This window comes from Teleopsis dalmanni, chromosome X (assembly GCF_002237135.1).
Source record: "Teleopsis dalmanni isolate 2A chromosome X, ASM223713v2, whole genome shotgun sequence".
Classification (NCBI taxonomy): domain Eukaryota; kingdom Metazoa; phylum Arthropoda; class Insecta; order Diptera; family Diopsidae; genus Teleopsis; species Teleopsis dalmanni.
This window is the reverse complement of record NC_051848.1, coordinates 30,307,099-30,322,750: the sequence shown is the minus strand read 5'-3', so window position 1 is coordinate 30,322,750 and position 15,652 is coordinate 30,307,099. Positions and strand designations below refer to the sequence as shown.

General features: G+C 34.4%; 1 pseudogene; it reads left to right on the top strand.

The window, feature by feature from the left end:
- The first annotated feature begins 8,643 nt into the window (after window positions 1-8,643).
- Window positions 8,644-9,381, top strand: LOC119688288 (annotated as a pseudogene).
- The last annotated feature ends 6,271 nt before the right edge of the window (window positions 9,382-15,652 follow it).

Genomic DNA, 15,652 nt, shown 5'->3' with positions numbered 1-15,652 from the left:
AATTTGATATTATAATATAAGATTGTGGCTCTGAGGACGAGGAGGAAACTGTGTTTCATCTCATGTGTCTTTAGCTAGGAAAAAATCAATAATCTTAGGGGGCCCCAATCTGATTGAGCTAGTATCCTACAATATTAGGGACCTAGCCAGATTCATAGAACTGACGAAGAGGAATCACCAATACACCTTCTGGTACAGTGACCTGCTTTCGCAAGACAAAGGCTCTCCTAGTTAGGGTCGCACTTTTTCAATTCACTAAGAGAGCTAAATTCTATTTCCCTAGCTTGTGTCAATGGCTTTGTGGCTAGTACTGAATGGTTATAGTGATAGAGTCAAATTCTTAAGGGTATCATAATGTATCTCATGGTCTAAGTGCGTTTTCGGACGGCCTAAATAACCGTTTTTTTTCCATAATACTTACGTGTAATTTCGTTGTGAAAAACATATTTTAAAATAAAGAAATCCTTTTGAGGCAGTAATTATTTTTTTATTTTTTATTTAATTATCTTAAGTATAAACAATGTATTTTATTATTCAATATAAATAATAGTTTTATAAAGTTAAATAATAATTTACAATATTTTTTTTTGTTCTTTCTAAAGTATTTATATTTTAACTTTAAGGTTAGTAGTAATTGCACATATCAGCATACATACATATATAATAATAATAATAATAATAATAATAATAATAATAATAATAATAATAATAATAATAATAATAATAATAATAATGTTATTACATTTATTCGTGACAAATTGTTTTTAATAATTTATTTTAATTTTCAGACTTTTTATTGGTTAGTTTATTGATGCGAAAGAAAATAATAAAATAATATTTTTTTTCCCCTTCATTCTCTCCACTTGGGAGCATAAGGTTTCATCCATCCAATTACGAGAACTTATTATATTTAGAGGTAATATTTGTAATTGTGACCAGTTTAGTCCTGTAGACTCAAGCTATGCTAACACTAACCTTGTTCTGCATGCTGTTGACTTGAGCTGCTTAAAAGGTTTATATCGTCAGTATAATCAAGATCTTTTAGGCTGCGGAAGTGGTTCCATACTATGCCTCTCGATAAGCGACTAGACTAACCTCGCACATTACAGCAGAGTCGATAAAACACATCCTTGCCTAACTCCTCTTTTAACGTTTATTGGTTTGTTGATATTGTAATAATACAAAATTCGACTGCTTGTGTCAGCATATGTTGCTTTTGAGGAATACATAAATCAGTCAGTGAGAAGGGTGGGACTCTGCAGGAACTCCTCAGTTATCAAAAAGTAAAAGTGCCCAGATGCAATAGCTCGAAAAAGACTCAACATGAATATGAGCTTTAAGTAAGCGTATAATTTTTTCTGTTATTCTGTTATATATGCTTACTAAATTCCATATAGCTTGATTCTTATACTGCCAACTGCGAGTTGATGATCGGAATGCATATCGGCTTTTCTGAATGGTCTGACGTTATGAACGTATGACCTGTGGCGTTGGTTGAGGCAGAAATGATCGATCTGGTTCTTGATTCGACCATTTGGCAACGTCCATGTATATTCCATGTGTGAGAAGAAAATACATGCTATGGATAATTTTTACATTTCGCAATTTGTTGTATGAGTCTGTTACGAGTGTTGTTGACTAAACCGATACTATGTACCCGAATCACTAATTTACAGTCACTATTGTCAGAGCCTACTTTGACATTCAGATCGCCCATTATAATTTTGATATTATTAGTGTTTATCTCACTATAAATAGTTTACAGTTGATTATAGAATTTGTCCTTCTTAACATTCGCAGTTTCAGTGTATAATTGAGATGTTTTGCCGACTGGCTTTGAATTTGGCATATACAATACGCTTTCGTTAACAAGGTACCACTCGAGCACAGCAAGTCACGTGTCTTTTTAGTCATTAACATACCGAAACCCCGCTCTGACCACCAGTTTTGGTGTCGAAATATAAAAAGAAGTTTGATTTAATAGTTCGGAGCTCGCAGCAGTTTTTCCATCTTAAATCGTTATAGATGGGTCTGTAAGAACTTTTTCAGCTTAACCTAATCTGGAGGCTTCTAATAACGTTCTGATGTTCATGTTGTCTTTTCGTATCTTTAAACGGTCACATAGGTTTATAGTAGATTTATATCTGCTATTTCCATTAGTTCTCATATTTATATTATACGCATTGACTATTGTTTATCGATAGTCATAATTTTGATGAAGTTATATATCGGTAGTAATCATTTTCAATAAGTTCAAATACATGAACTAACCAATATAGATCATAGAAAATTAAAATTAATAGTACATAAACAATATTTTATATATATATGAGTTTAAAAGCGTGTAACGCACTACATCTTGAAATCGTTTTCTCTTATATACTAAACGTATTTTTAAATTAATCGTTTGGCTATTCTCTATCGATAGTTATCGTTTTTAATGAAGTTAAATAAATAAATTTAAAATAAGATAAATAATATTTTAAATATGAAAATGTAAATACATTATGAAATCGTTTTTTCTTATATACTAAATGCAATATTGATAATATATTTAGTTTTTCATTTAATTTGTATAATAAAAGAATTAACATGACTTGTATTGGTGCTAAATAAATAAAAATAAAATTGTAATAAACAATTAATTCATATATTTATGAGTGAGATATATTTAGTAATTGAATAAAAAAACGAATGAATTTTTTATAAAATGCTTAACTGACAGGGCAATAATAGTTGTAAAATAAATGGGGTACTTAGACCGATGATATGCGGTGGTATTTGGTTAAATTGTACATATAATTGGTTTTTCTATTTGAAAGTAACCCATTAGCAAGGCACCAGATCTGACACCACTTTTTTATATTCGAAACAACAACGGTTGATTAAAAAGTTTATTACTAATTTTATAGACATTAATTAAAAAAGTGAGAAAAAGTACGTTCAGACATTTGATATTTTATTTCGGTAAAATATTAATAAGAATAAATATTAATATTTTAATATTGATAAATATGAAATTATAATTTCATGGATGTCGTCCGTATATTTATAGTAGGTCTGTTCCACGATCTTCTCATAGTAAAACTCAAGTAAAATACAAACTGAGAGTGTAACACAAATAAAGTGTCAAATTACGATCTTTACACAGATTTTCATGGAACAGCTCTGTGTTAAGTCTGGTAAGAACACCAGTGCCGCGTGAATAAACAACACAAAAAATTAAATTCAAACCAAAACAGCTGATAATATGTACGAATAGAGTTTGTGCAACACTTTTTAAATTTCGACAGGGATGTTACGCTCTCTCAGATGCTCTCAATTACTCGAAAATTTGCTGGTGGAACGCATTTGCATATACACAGCGTTACTCAAACTTACTACGAGTAGCTCGTGGAACAGACCTAATATTTTATTACGATAAAATACTAATAAAAACTATTTCTCCGAAGTACTTACAGAAATGAAATTATAATTTCATGGATGCCGGCCGCATATTTATAGTATCACATATAAAATGTTCTGCCCGGTCAGTTAAAAATCTGTTGCTTAAGTTATATCCCACTCATTTACAAATTGTTTTATTAGTTTATGGACGGAAAATATACAAAATAAATTAAATAACTTATTACTTATTACAGCTATGTCATTATGTATATACAAGTGTTATATCTATATGTGATGTATTATAAGTATAGGTAAATTTAATTCTTATTTTGTTTGAAAAATTCGTGTAATGCAATAAAAATACAATTTTGAATTTTTTAATTTGGCATTCGGTATTAAAATAGATTAATTCACAAACAGTTTTAAAAGTTATTAAAAAACCATATTATATAAAATATTCAGATTTATATTACTTTTTTAAAAAAAAACATCTTATTTGGCAAATGTATTATAAGTAGGCAAAAGCAGTATAACTGTACTTTATATGCTTCAATTAATAATTTTAAATAAATGAATGAAGTCATTAAAAGCCATCAAGAAAATGAGTACACTCATCAAAAGCCATAAATCTGTTTACTTTGATTCCAAGCCGTTTAAACTAGCAATCATTTGTCTCTATTTTAAAGAAGCAATCACTTGCTATTATTCATATATTATGTTTAACATATCTCAATTAATTCATACAAAAAAAGAGCTCTTCAGATTCCATAACTGTAAGTGTAAACATAGAATTAAGTGTGTTCTTTAGTAAGTCTTATGCAAAAAGACGAACACTTATTTGAAGAATGTCATATGCAGCAGCACTGCAAACTAAACCTAATACTGAATTCATGTTAATGTTTTCATGTTTAAAATTTTGACAGCTAAAATAATAATAAAAACTCTCATGTGAATCCTATATAACTTTTTCAGAACGACTGGCTTACCTCAAAACGCAGGGTTGCTAAATTTATAAACTAGTCTATATAATTAGCTGTAATTTTTTCTTTCAGAGTAGCAAAAAAAAAATACTCGCAAAATCCTCAGAGTTAAGTTTTACTCGCAAAAGAATTTAAGTCTACATTTTTAATGCTGCCAAATTCAAAAATCAGTCTATTGTGAATGTTCACTGAAAATATGTTTCAAAATTCATGTCGTTCGAATCATATCATATTGTACACAACACAATAAAAAAACATATGTCAAAAAAAAGCATTCAACATATTATAAAAATGCTGCCAATTTCTTTCAACCAGACAATGTTATTTTTTTCCTACTCTACTTTCGATTTTAGTTTTCGTTTTCAAATTTTTAGGCGAATGTTTTAATATTTTCCAATAAATATGAAAAGAAATCCAAAACACCAAAATTTTACAGATATGTGTAATTCAGGACAGTAATATAGGAACAGACATACTAGTAACTTCTTTTCAAATATTTACTTTTCCAACCGACAAATATCCAACTATATTTTAAGCAGACTTATTTACTATCGAAACTTCTCAAATGTCCTCAGGAGAAAAACAAATAAAGCGAGAAATAACATAAGCAGTCAATCTAGTGTTGTATTGGCTTTAAAATCTGTCGAAATTCATTTAGATAGGGCCTTTGTCAAGCGAGGAACTAAACGTCAATTAGCTATTCTGTACGGCCTGAGCTATTCTGTACTTTGGCGAGAGGGTACATAGTCAGATGTTAAGAAGACTTCGAATTCATATACGACATTCTTTAATAGACTTCATACAGTAAGCAGCGATAGGATACTATAGGATGCTATAGGCGGCTCACGTATTTTGTCAACAAAATGGGCTTTTCAGAGACCAGTATCATTGTTTTTTTTTTAAATAAATATTGACACGTCTGAAGACATTATTTGTGAATAACTTAAACTGAGCAATAGCTCATAATACAAAACCGTCAAATCAATTATAAATACTTTCATGTTTATGTATGAGTCAAATGGAGTTAAGTATGTGAATCACAGAGTCAGAGTAAGTATAAGTGAAATTTAGCAAATGATTTAAGTACGACTCGAATCTTGAGTACTTATTGCACGATTTATATGAATATGTGAAAACATGTATGTAGGAGGAAAAAAAAACTTTAAAACAATAAAGAAAGTTTAATAATATTTTGTATTCTTATAAGTTATATACATATATATATAGTTTCAATTTCCAAACGCACAACTTAATTACCAGTTTATAAACATTAAAAACTATTTTGAATAGAGTAGCATTTCTCATTGATTCGTTATAAGCGATGTAGAAGGTTTACAGATCTTCAAACTAAGGAGAATTCGGGGATGAATTTTTTTTTACTCGAACAAGAGGGAGCAATGCGAATAGCAGGAGACTTCAATGCTTATTAGAAAAGATCGTGACATTAACCGTGTAGGAATCACAATTTAGGGTTTCTTTTTAAATAATTATATTCAGCTGCACATTTCGGAAGAGTTTAGACAATATGGAAATGATTCATATCGAATACTGGACCAAATTATACGCCACAGTTATCAAGAAATAAAGGACGTTCATACAAACAGCTAATAGGTAGACTTCACTTCTTGATTTATCGTATAGCAATATTAAATATAAACAAAATAGATAAGGACAATATTATTAAAGAGCGTATGTATTTAAGTAGGATATCCCATCAGATAGCACAACAAACACGGCGGTGTTGGTTATTGAACTTTCGTGGGAAAGCATTGAAAGGTTCATCAAATATATGGACGACAGAGTCGGCTTCGGATGGTGATTGAATAAGTGGTTTAATAAAATAATTTTTTAATATTGATGTACAGTCTAACAACGCAGTCAATTATCAAAAAAATTAGGTAAAGCTCAAAAACCATCAGAGTTTGATGTTGAATTTGAAATAAATAAGATATGTACATCTTCGAGAGACAATACTATTACTCGAACATGGCAAAAGTACCATGCTTATATGTGTGGAGGTAAGATAATAGTACAATTAAAGTGAGGTGATGTTTTCCATAACAAGAAAAAAAAAACTTTTAATGGAATCGAAAGTGGATTTGATGTATCTTAAATGGATTTGGATCCGAACGGAATTTGATGTATCCCATGTGGATTTAGTTAAATTGGAATCAAGACTTTGGATTTATATCGTTTTAAACGTATATCAGGTCTCGGATTTGGTATTCGAAAATAAAGTTTTTTTTTGTTGTTGCTTGTTTACTCCAAATTTGCAGAAACGATAATTAGAAGAAACTAAATTGTGTTCATCCTAACACATATTTGTTTCTAGTTTATAAAGGATAAGGTTTAAAAATTGGAGTTGTACAGAGCTTATAAGAAATTCTATTATACCAAGAGATTGGTTGAGTTTAACAACCACATGAAGTGCGAGCGAAATAAATCACTCCGCAACTTTTAATATTTTCTTATTAACAAATAAAATAAAATCTAAAAATCTAATAAAATTGTGCCTAATTTTAAACGATAAGTTAAATTTTTATTAAATTAAAACATTTAATTAAAAAAAATAGTTTAACTTTGAAAAATTAACACTTAGTGTTGCCAAGGCACGATAAGATTGCATGATGGACTTAAATCTTTGTATGGCGATTAAGCACCATCCTTTAGGACTGTGAAAAACTGGTTTAATGAATTCAATCATTAAACCAGCCGACGCTAGCTCAATGACGAATTTCGTGAAGGTCGTGCAACAACGGCCGTTGTACCAGAAAACATTGATACCTTGCGTGAACTGATAATGTAAGATCGTCATGTGACATACTGTAAGATAGAGGCATCCTTGAGTATTTCTCCCACCAGCATACATTTCATATTGTATGAACACCTGGTCGTAAAAAAGGTTTGTTCTCATTGGATCCCGCACAATTTGAGAATCGCTCAAAAAAAGGCTCGTCTCGATTGGTGCAAAGAAATGTTGAAAAAATATGTTCCCGGTGCTCCAAAAGACGTGTATAAGATCACCACAGGTGACGAATCATGAATCTATGCGTATGAGCCCGAAACAAAACAACAATCGACCATGTGGGTCTTCGAAGACAAGCCATATCCAACGAAAGTTGTTCGTGGAAGCAGCACATCGAAGCAAATGGTCGCCTGTTTCTTCGGCAAAACTGATCATGTGGCGACTGTTCCGCTAAAGCAACGAAAGACGGTCACTTCTGAGTGATACACCACAATTTGTTTGCCTGGAGTCTTCGGGGAAATTCGAAAAACGAATACGAGAAGACGAATCATTGTTCACCATGACAACGCGAGCTCTCACACATCGGCTCAAACTAGCGCCTTTTTGATCGACCAAAACGTCAAATTTATGGGTCATCCGCCGTACAGCCTTGACTTGGCGCCCAATGACATCTTTTTATTCCCGCACATCAAGAAAAAATGCATGGCCAACGATTTTCGTCGTCAAAAGATGCTGTTGAAGCGTTCAAAAACCATCAGAGTTTGATGTTGAATTTGAAATAAATAAGATATGTACATCTTCGAGAGACAATACTATTACTCGAACAAGGCAAAAGTATCATGCTTATATGTGTGGAGGTAAGATAATAGTACAAGTAAAGTGAGGTGATGTTTTCCAGAATAAGAAAAAAAAAACTCAATTGAGACAGTGACTCTAAATAAAAATCTAATAAAATTGTACCTAATTTTAAAAGATAACTTAAATTTTTATTAATTTAAAACTTTTGTTTTTAATCAAAAAAAAATATTTTAACTTTGATAAATTAACACTTAGTGTTGCCTAGGCACGATAAGAGTGCATGATGGACTTAAATCTTTGTATGGCGATTAAGCACCATCCTAAAGGACTGTAAAAAACTGGTTCAATGAATTCAATAGTGGCCGACGCTCGCTCAACGACGAATTTCGTGAAGGTTGTCCAACAACGGCCGTTGTACCAGAAAACATTGATGCCTTGCGTGAACTGATAATGTAAGATCGTCATGTGACACACTGTAAGATAGAGGCATCCTTGAGCATTTTTCCTACCAGCATACATTCGATATTGTATGAACACCTGGCCGTAAAAAAGGTTTGTTCTCATTGGATCCCGCACAATTTGACAATCGCTCAAAAAAAGGCTCGTCTCGATTGGTGCAAAGAAATGTTGAAAAAATATGTTCCCGGTGCTCCAAAAGACGTGTATAAGATCACCACAGGTGACGAATCATGAATCTATGCGTATGAGCCCGAAACAAAACAACAATCGACCATGTGGGTCTTCGAAGACAAGCCATATCCAACGAAAGTTGTTCGTGGAAGCAGCACATCGAAGCAAATGGTCGCCTGTTTCTTCGGCAAAACTGATCATGTGGCGACTGTTCCGCTTAAGCAACGAAGGACGGTCACTTCTGAGTGATACACCACAATTTGCTTGCCTGAAGTCTTCGGGGAAATTCTAAAAAAGAGTACGAGAAGATGAATCATTGTTCACCATGACAACGCGAGCTCTCACACATCGGCTCAAACCAGCGCCTTTTTGACCGACCAAAACGTCAAATTTATGGGTCATCCGCCGTACAACCCTGACTTGGCGCTCAATGACTTCTTTTTATTCCCGCATATCAAGAAAAAATGCATGGTCAACGAGCTTCGTCGCCAAAAGATGCTGTTGAAGCGTTTAAAAACCATGTCTTGGAGGTGTCTCAATCGGAGTGGAAAAAGTGCTTCGACAATTGGTTTGAGCGCATGCAAAAGTCTATAAATCAGGCTGGAGAATACTTTGAAAAACAATAAAACAATTTCTGATGATAAATATTCGCATTTTCATTATTAGGCCAGAAATATATAAAGTAGCCCTCGTAATATTTTTCCACACACATCTAAAACAGCTGATAGAGACAGCATATAAAGCTTGAAAGCTTCACATAAATAAAGAAGAAAAAGTGTTCTAAATTGACTTAGAAATTTTACCAATTGTAATTCGCTTATTGTGTAATTTATTAATAAAAGTTTTTGTTTTATTTTATTTATTTATTTTTTTCTTATTTTTCTTTTGTCTTTTTTATATAAAGTGACTGAACAAATAAAATTTAATAATAATTTATGCCTATAAATAGAACACCGCATCCGGTAAAAGAAGATGGTACACACCAACTAAAAAGTGATAATTCGCAGGCAGATGTTGGAACTAAACAAGAACATAGTTTAGCAGAAAAAATGAATAAACAAAATAAAGACATTTCGAGTTTACTGAAGGTTTCTCAACGAGAACGATCAGGATCTATGAGCGAAATCCATAACGCTAAAATCGATATTCCACCTAATGATATTAAATCGTGCAGAAAAGAGGAATGGAACGAATTTTCGATACCCTCGAAAAAGCCAATATGAAGGTTCAACTAGATAAATGTGATTTTTTTTAAACAGGAAATAGAATTTCTAGGTTTCATAGTAACGTCAAATGGTATCAAAACAAATCCAAATAAGGTAGAAGCAATAGTTAAATTTCCGTATCCCCGAACACTGAAGGATCTTAGATCTTTTCTAGGATTATCTGGTTATTATGGTCACTTTGTGAAAGATTATGCTAAATTAGCAAAACCACTAACATCTCTTTTGAGAGGAGAAGATGGTAGAATATCAAAAACAATTTCGAAAAATAGAAAAATTTATCTTAACCAAGATACAATAGAAGCTTTCAATAAAATAAAGAATACCCTCATTTCAAAAGAAGTTATATTAACGAACGCCGGTTTTAAAAAAGAGTTTCATCTTACAATAGATGCCTCTAATCATGCATTAGGAGCAGTTTTAGAACAAGATGGTAAACCTATAACATTTATATCCAGAACACTTAGCAAAACTGAAGAAAACTATGCAGCTAATGAAAAAGAAATGCTTGCAATAATTTGGTCATCTAAAACACTACGTTGCGTGTAACGTATCAGAATTCATGAAAAGATAAAGTACAAGAATTTACATATCTATGTTTTTGCTATAGATACTCCACTTCACAGATGACACTAGTTAAGAAATATTAAAAGAAATGCAATTGTATCATAAACAAAACCCAGGTTTTTGGGAATATGTGTTAAAATGAAATTAAGTTAATTTGGAAAGTGTTCCTACTGCCCAAAACTAAGGAAATCAAATCGAATATAAAACCCCATTTGTATCTGGGAAATTTTAAAGTCGATTCTTATAACTATAAAGGATGGCATTCAGTAGTTTTTTTTAGCTTTAGTGGCTTTCAGATATGTGGATTATTGTTTTTCACACTATTTTAAATAACACTAATTTGGTACCGTTTCATATACATTAATGTGAAAACTACTGGACGCTGTAATGATTCATATATATATATATATATGAAATATCGAAATTGAAAAAGATGTTAGATACTTGCTACTTATTAAGGGAAAATAAAAAAAACCATGCAACTTGGATGTGTGCCAGTAATATAATATAATAGCATAAATTAGTCAATGAGATGGGTGGGACCCTGTAGTACCCCCAGCAATCAAAGAGTAAAAGTGTCCAGTTGCGCTGACTCGAAAAAAGGATCAACATACATACATACATACATTCGGCATTTAGGCTAACCCAAACATTAATGGAACGATATCCATATAATGTTAATGATAACATATCTGCCAGTTAAAAAAATTAATACTACAAACTTTCAAAATGTGGAAGGGTTGTGGCAAATGCATTTGGACATAAAAAAGCTTGTTTTTGACGAATAGGTTTGGATAATACGTAGAATCAATAATGTGAATATTATTGTAAGTGCTTGTTGTGTGTCCACGACCACATGAATGCACAATGGTTAAATGAACTGAAGAAAATTGAAAAAATCCTGAACAACTACCCATATTTAAATATTAATTTTTAAATGTTTATTTATTAATTTTATTTCTTAAGTCTAACAATGTCGCATCTTATTGTTTTCACTACTTCTATAAGGAACTTGCTTGGCGGGATAAAATAAACATATTCACGCTTATGTGTGATTTGGTTGGGAGTACATAAAAGTATTCACACTTATGTGAAGTTTAGTTAGTAAATTTATAAATATATAAATTTATATATAAATATTTATATTTATATAAGATGTCTTCTGAAAGGTTTACCACAAAGTTCTCCTGAGTAGTTCTGATGACTTCGAATGTTGATCACTAACTCCCTCTGTCGATCACTAATTGCGTTGTTTGTACAATGCGCATTTATTTATACTTAAACGACGGAGTTTTTGTGTAGCGCATCGGTACATTTGACGTCGGTATTTTTAATATTTGTTGTATTCTGTTGCTGTTGTTCTCCTGCGTGTAATTTCTATGCTTTGTGTTTTCGTGTGTTTTTGAATTCGCCGTGCTTTCTATTTTGTTTAACAAAAGCTTGCTTTGACGTTTCTTGAGTTGTATATTTGTTTTGATTTGAAACGTGGTTACTTTAGTATCAGTAGTTTTTAATATTTATATTTATTTATTAAAATAAATATTAAAATAGTAAAAAGAAAATATAAATAATGTTGCGAAGATACAATTCGATTTAAGTTAACTGAGATAATTTTGAATTATGTCAGTTAGATAGTAAATAAGTTTAAAATATATGTTGGTTATTTTAAGAAATAAAGTTGTGTGTTTTTCAGAATATAAATAACGGTTATAATTAATACAAGTTTAACATTATTCACTTATCAGGATCCAGTGTTATCGAACGAAGCGTTAGAATAAACGTAACATTGGTGTCAGAAGTGGGATCCTGATAAATAAAATGGTTAAGCTTGGACAGTTAACCGTAGTGCAATTAAAGCGGCAACTGGAGAAGCTGGGGCTTAGCACAGGTGGTGTTAAGACGGAGTTGCAAGTAAGGCTGCGTGAGGCTTTAGAGGCGAGCGGTATAAATGCGGAAGTGGAAGAATTCCCTGAAGAGATAATTGTAGCGGGAGAAGTTAAACAGGTGGGTAATAATGAAATGATGGAGCCTATGATGAAGATGATGCAGCAGATGAAGGAACATGCAGAGCAGACTTCCACTGAGCTTAAGAAAAATGCAGAGCAGACTTCATGTGAACTCAAAGATTTAAAAAAAGGGTTGAGCCAACTTGCCGAGATAACAGCAGATGCGCAAGAAAAGTTGTCGAAAAGGGTTGATGAAACGAACCAGAATTTCCAAGAGTTAAATAAGAAGGTATATCAGTTAGAAAATCGATTAGATGATTTGTCGTCGAATCGTCATTCGTTAGCGAGTATTCGCCAGACTGGGGAAGTAAAATTAAAACCACCGGTGTTTGATGGAACCGCAACGTTTGAAGTCTTCCAGTTGCAGTTCGAGACAACTGCTGTTGCAAATCGGTGGGGTGAAGATGAGAAGACGGCAGCGCTGATTGTGGCATTAAAGGGCAGTGCGGCAGAGGTGCTACAACAGATTCCTGATGAGGCACGTAAGAATTACCACGAGTTAATTGGTTTATTAAAGCGTAGATATGGCAGCGATTTTATGTCACCGCTACGCAGAGTAGAACTGAAGGCAAGAGTACAACGGGTTGGCGAGAGTCTTCAGGAATATTCCGCGGATATCGAACGTTTATGCAATTTAGCGTATATTGGCAGTTCTAGTGACTTCATTGAAAAAAATAAAATTGATGTTTTTATTGATGGCATACGTGATCCAGAAACCAGGCGGCAGGAGGTGTTTCCAAAGTTAACTTACGCTGAAACAGTTGGCAGTGTGTTAACGTACGAGGCCGCCGGTTTGATGTGTCGACCCATAGCAAAGGTGCGGAAAGCAGAAACTGAAGCGGAGGATTTGGTTGAAGTAATGCGTCAGTTAAAAGTTGCTTTGACGAAAAATGATAATAAGTTCAGCGGCAAATGTTTTGCTTGTGGCAAAACTGGACATATGGCACGTGAATGCCGTTTACGTCGTAAGCGCAGTCGATCGAGTTCCCCGACTGAAAAGGCACATCAAGACCAAGGAATCGGGGTGGACGAAGTGATGGATAGGTCTTCGTTAAACCGAAACGAGCCAGTTCGAAGGGGCGTGGACTGGTTCTCACAGCGGAGCGCCCCCCCATCCTCATCTCACAAATGAAACGAGTGTTCAACAGTTTAACTATCCAAGGCAAAATCAACGATGAGATGTACACTTTGACTTTAGACACAGGTGCATCTCATTCAATAATAAAGAGCAGAGTGGCAGGAAAATATGAGTCATTACCTGGCGCTATACTCCGGACTGCGACGGGTGAGGTTGCACCGATACTTGGAAGGGTCACTAAACTTATTACCATAGGTGACTGTGAGCTGCAACATGAATTCATTGTTGCTGATATTATTGATGATGTCATAATTGGCGTAGATTTTATGATTGCTCATGGAATTACGTTGGACTTAGGACAACGTATCCTACGGAGCGCTGTAATGGAATGTCCATTAAATACTGACAGTGAGCATTGCGATAGGGTGAGACAGGTTCGATTGAATCGGCGACAGAGAATACCGGCAAATTCAGAAGCGATTGTATGGGGAACATTAGACGCGAATAATAGGACGAACAGATGCTGGATTGTAGAAGCCATGGAAAATGTGGGAGTCGATAATATCGTACTTGCACGAACTTTGGTGCATCCGAATGACGATGGCAGTATACCAATACGGATTATGAATCTATCTGGGGTACCAAAATCTATAAAGAAAGGTGCAGTAATTTGTCAGTGTGAGGAAGTTGCAGTGGTTACTGATTGCGGTGGAAGGTCGGGAGTTACGGAAACAAAAGCACCTGTGGAGGAAGAAGAAGTAGTATCACAGATACAAAATTGGACTAAAGAACTCACCTTATGCCAGAAAGGCAAGGCGTTGCAGATGATACGCAACCATTGGTCCATTTTCGCAGCTAAAGGGAGAACTGCTATTATAAAACATGGAATTGATACCGGAAATTCCAAACCTATACGACAGCCACCACGAAGGGTTCCTTTCGCAAAGAGAGATGAAGTGGCCGATTTAGTGGTTGGAATGCAGAAGGAGGGTGTTATTGAAGCGTCAGCGAGTCCATGGAGTTCGCCAGTGGTGTTAGTGAAGAAGAAAGATGGAAGCACCAGATTTTGCGTAGATTATCGCAAGTTGAATGATGTGACCAAGAAGGACAGCTATCCATTGCCCAGGATTGATGATACCATCGATACGTTAACTGGTGCGCAATGGTTTTCAACACTTGATTTACGAAGCGGTTATTGGCAAGTGGAACTTGAGGAGGATCATAAGGAAAAGACTGCATTTAGCATTGGTGATGGGCTTTGGCAATTTACTGTTATGCCGTTTGGTCTCTGCAATGCACCTGCCACTTTTGAGCGTCTCATGGAGCGAGTTTTAAAAGGTCTGCACTGGAAAACATGTTTAGTTTACCTTGATGACATAATTGTTATGGGAAATGATTTTGATGATCACTTGAGGAAGTTGAAGGAAGTATTTGAGCGACTGGACGCTGCAGGTTTGAAGTTGAATTCGAAGAAGTGCTCACTTTTTCAACGTGAAGTGAAATATCTTGGACACAGGGTAACCGCAGAAGGCGTGCATACAGATATCGAAAAGATTGTGGTGGTGAAGGAGTGGCCGCGGCCAAGAAACCTACATGAATTGAGGAGTTTTTTAGGGTTTTGTACTTATTACCGACGTTTCGTGCCTGGTTTCGCCAATGTGGCTAGCAGTTTACATTTGTTAACTAGAGGGAAGCAACCTTTCGTATGGGGTAAGGTAGAAGATGAGGCTTTCAGACAGCTCAAGGAGAGGCTTTGTTCGGCACCGGTTCTTGCTTATCTAATACCTGGAAAAACGTTTGTGTTGGATACGGATGCGAGTGGCTGTGGAATTGGTGGGGTTCTGTCGCAGTTAGTTGATGGCGAGGAAAAGGTTATAGCATTTCACAGCAGGATCTTATCAAGACAGGAGCCGAATTATTGTGTCACGAGGAGGGAGCTACTTGCAATAGTGGAATGCGTGAAGCATTTCCATAAATATTTGTACGGTCAGACATTTCTTCTCCGAACTGATCATGCGGCACTTAGATGGTTGTTACGATTTAAGGATCCGGAAGGCCAGCTAGCACGATGGATTGAACGCCTCCAGAGCTATGATTTTACTATTGAACATCGTAAGGGAAGCTATCATGGGAATGCTGATGCGTTGTCACGTCGTCCTTGTGATACGGAGTGTAAACAGTGCTCACGGGCTGAAAGCAAGGAACACATGGTAGATGTTTGTCTTGTGAATGTTCTT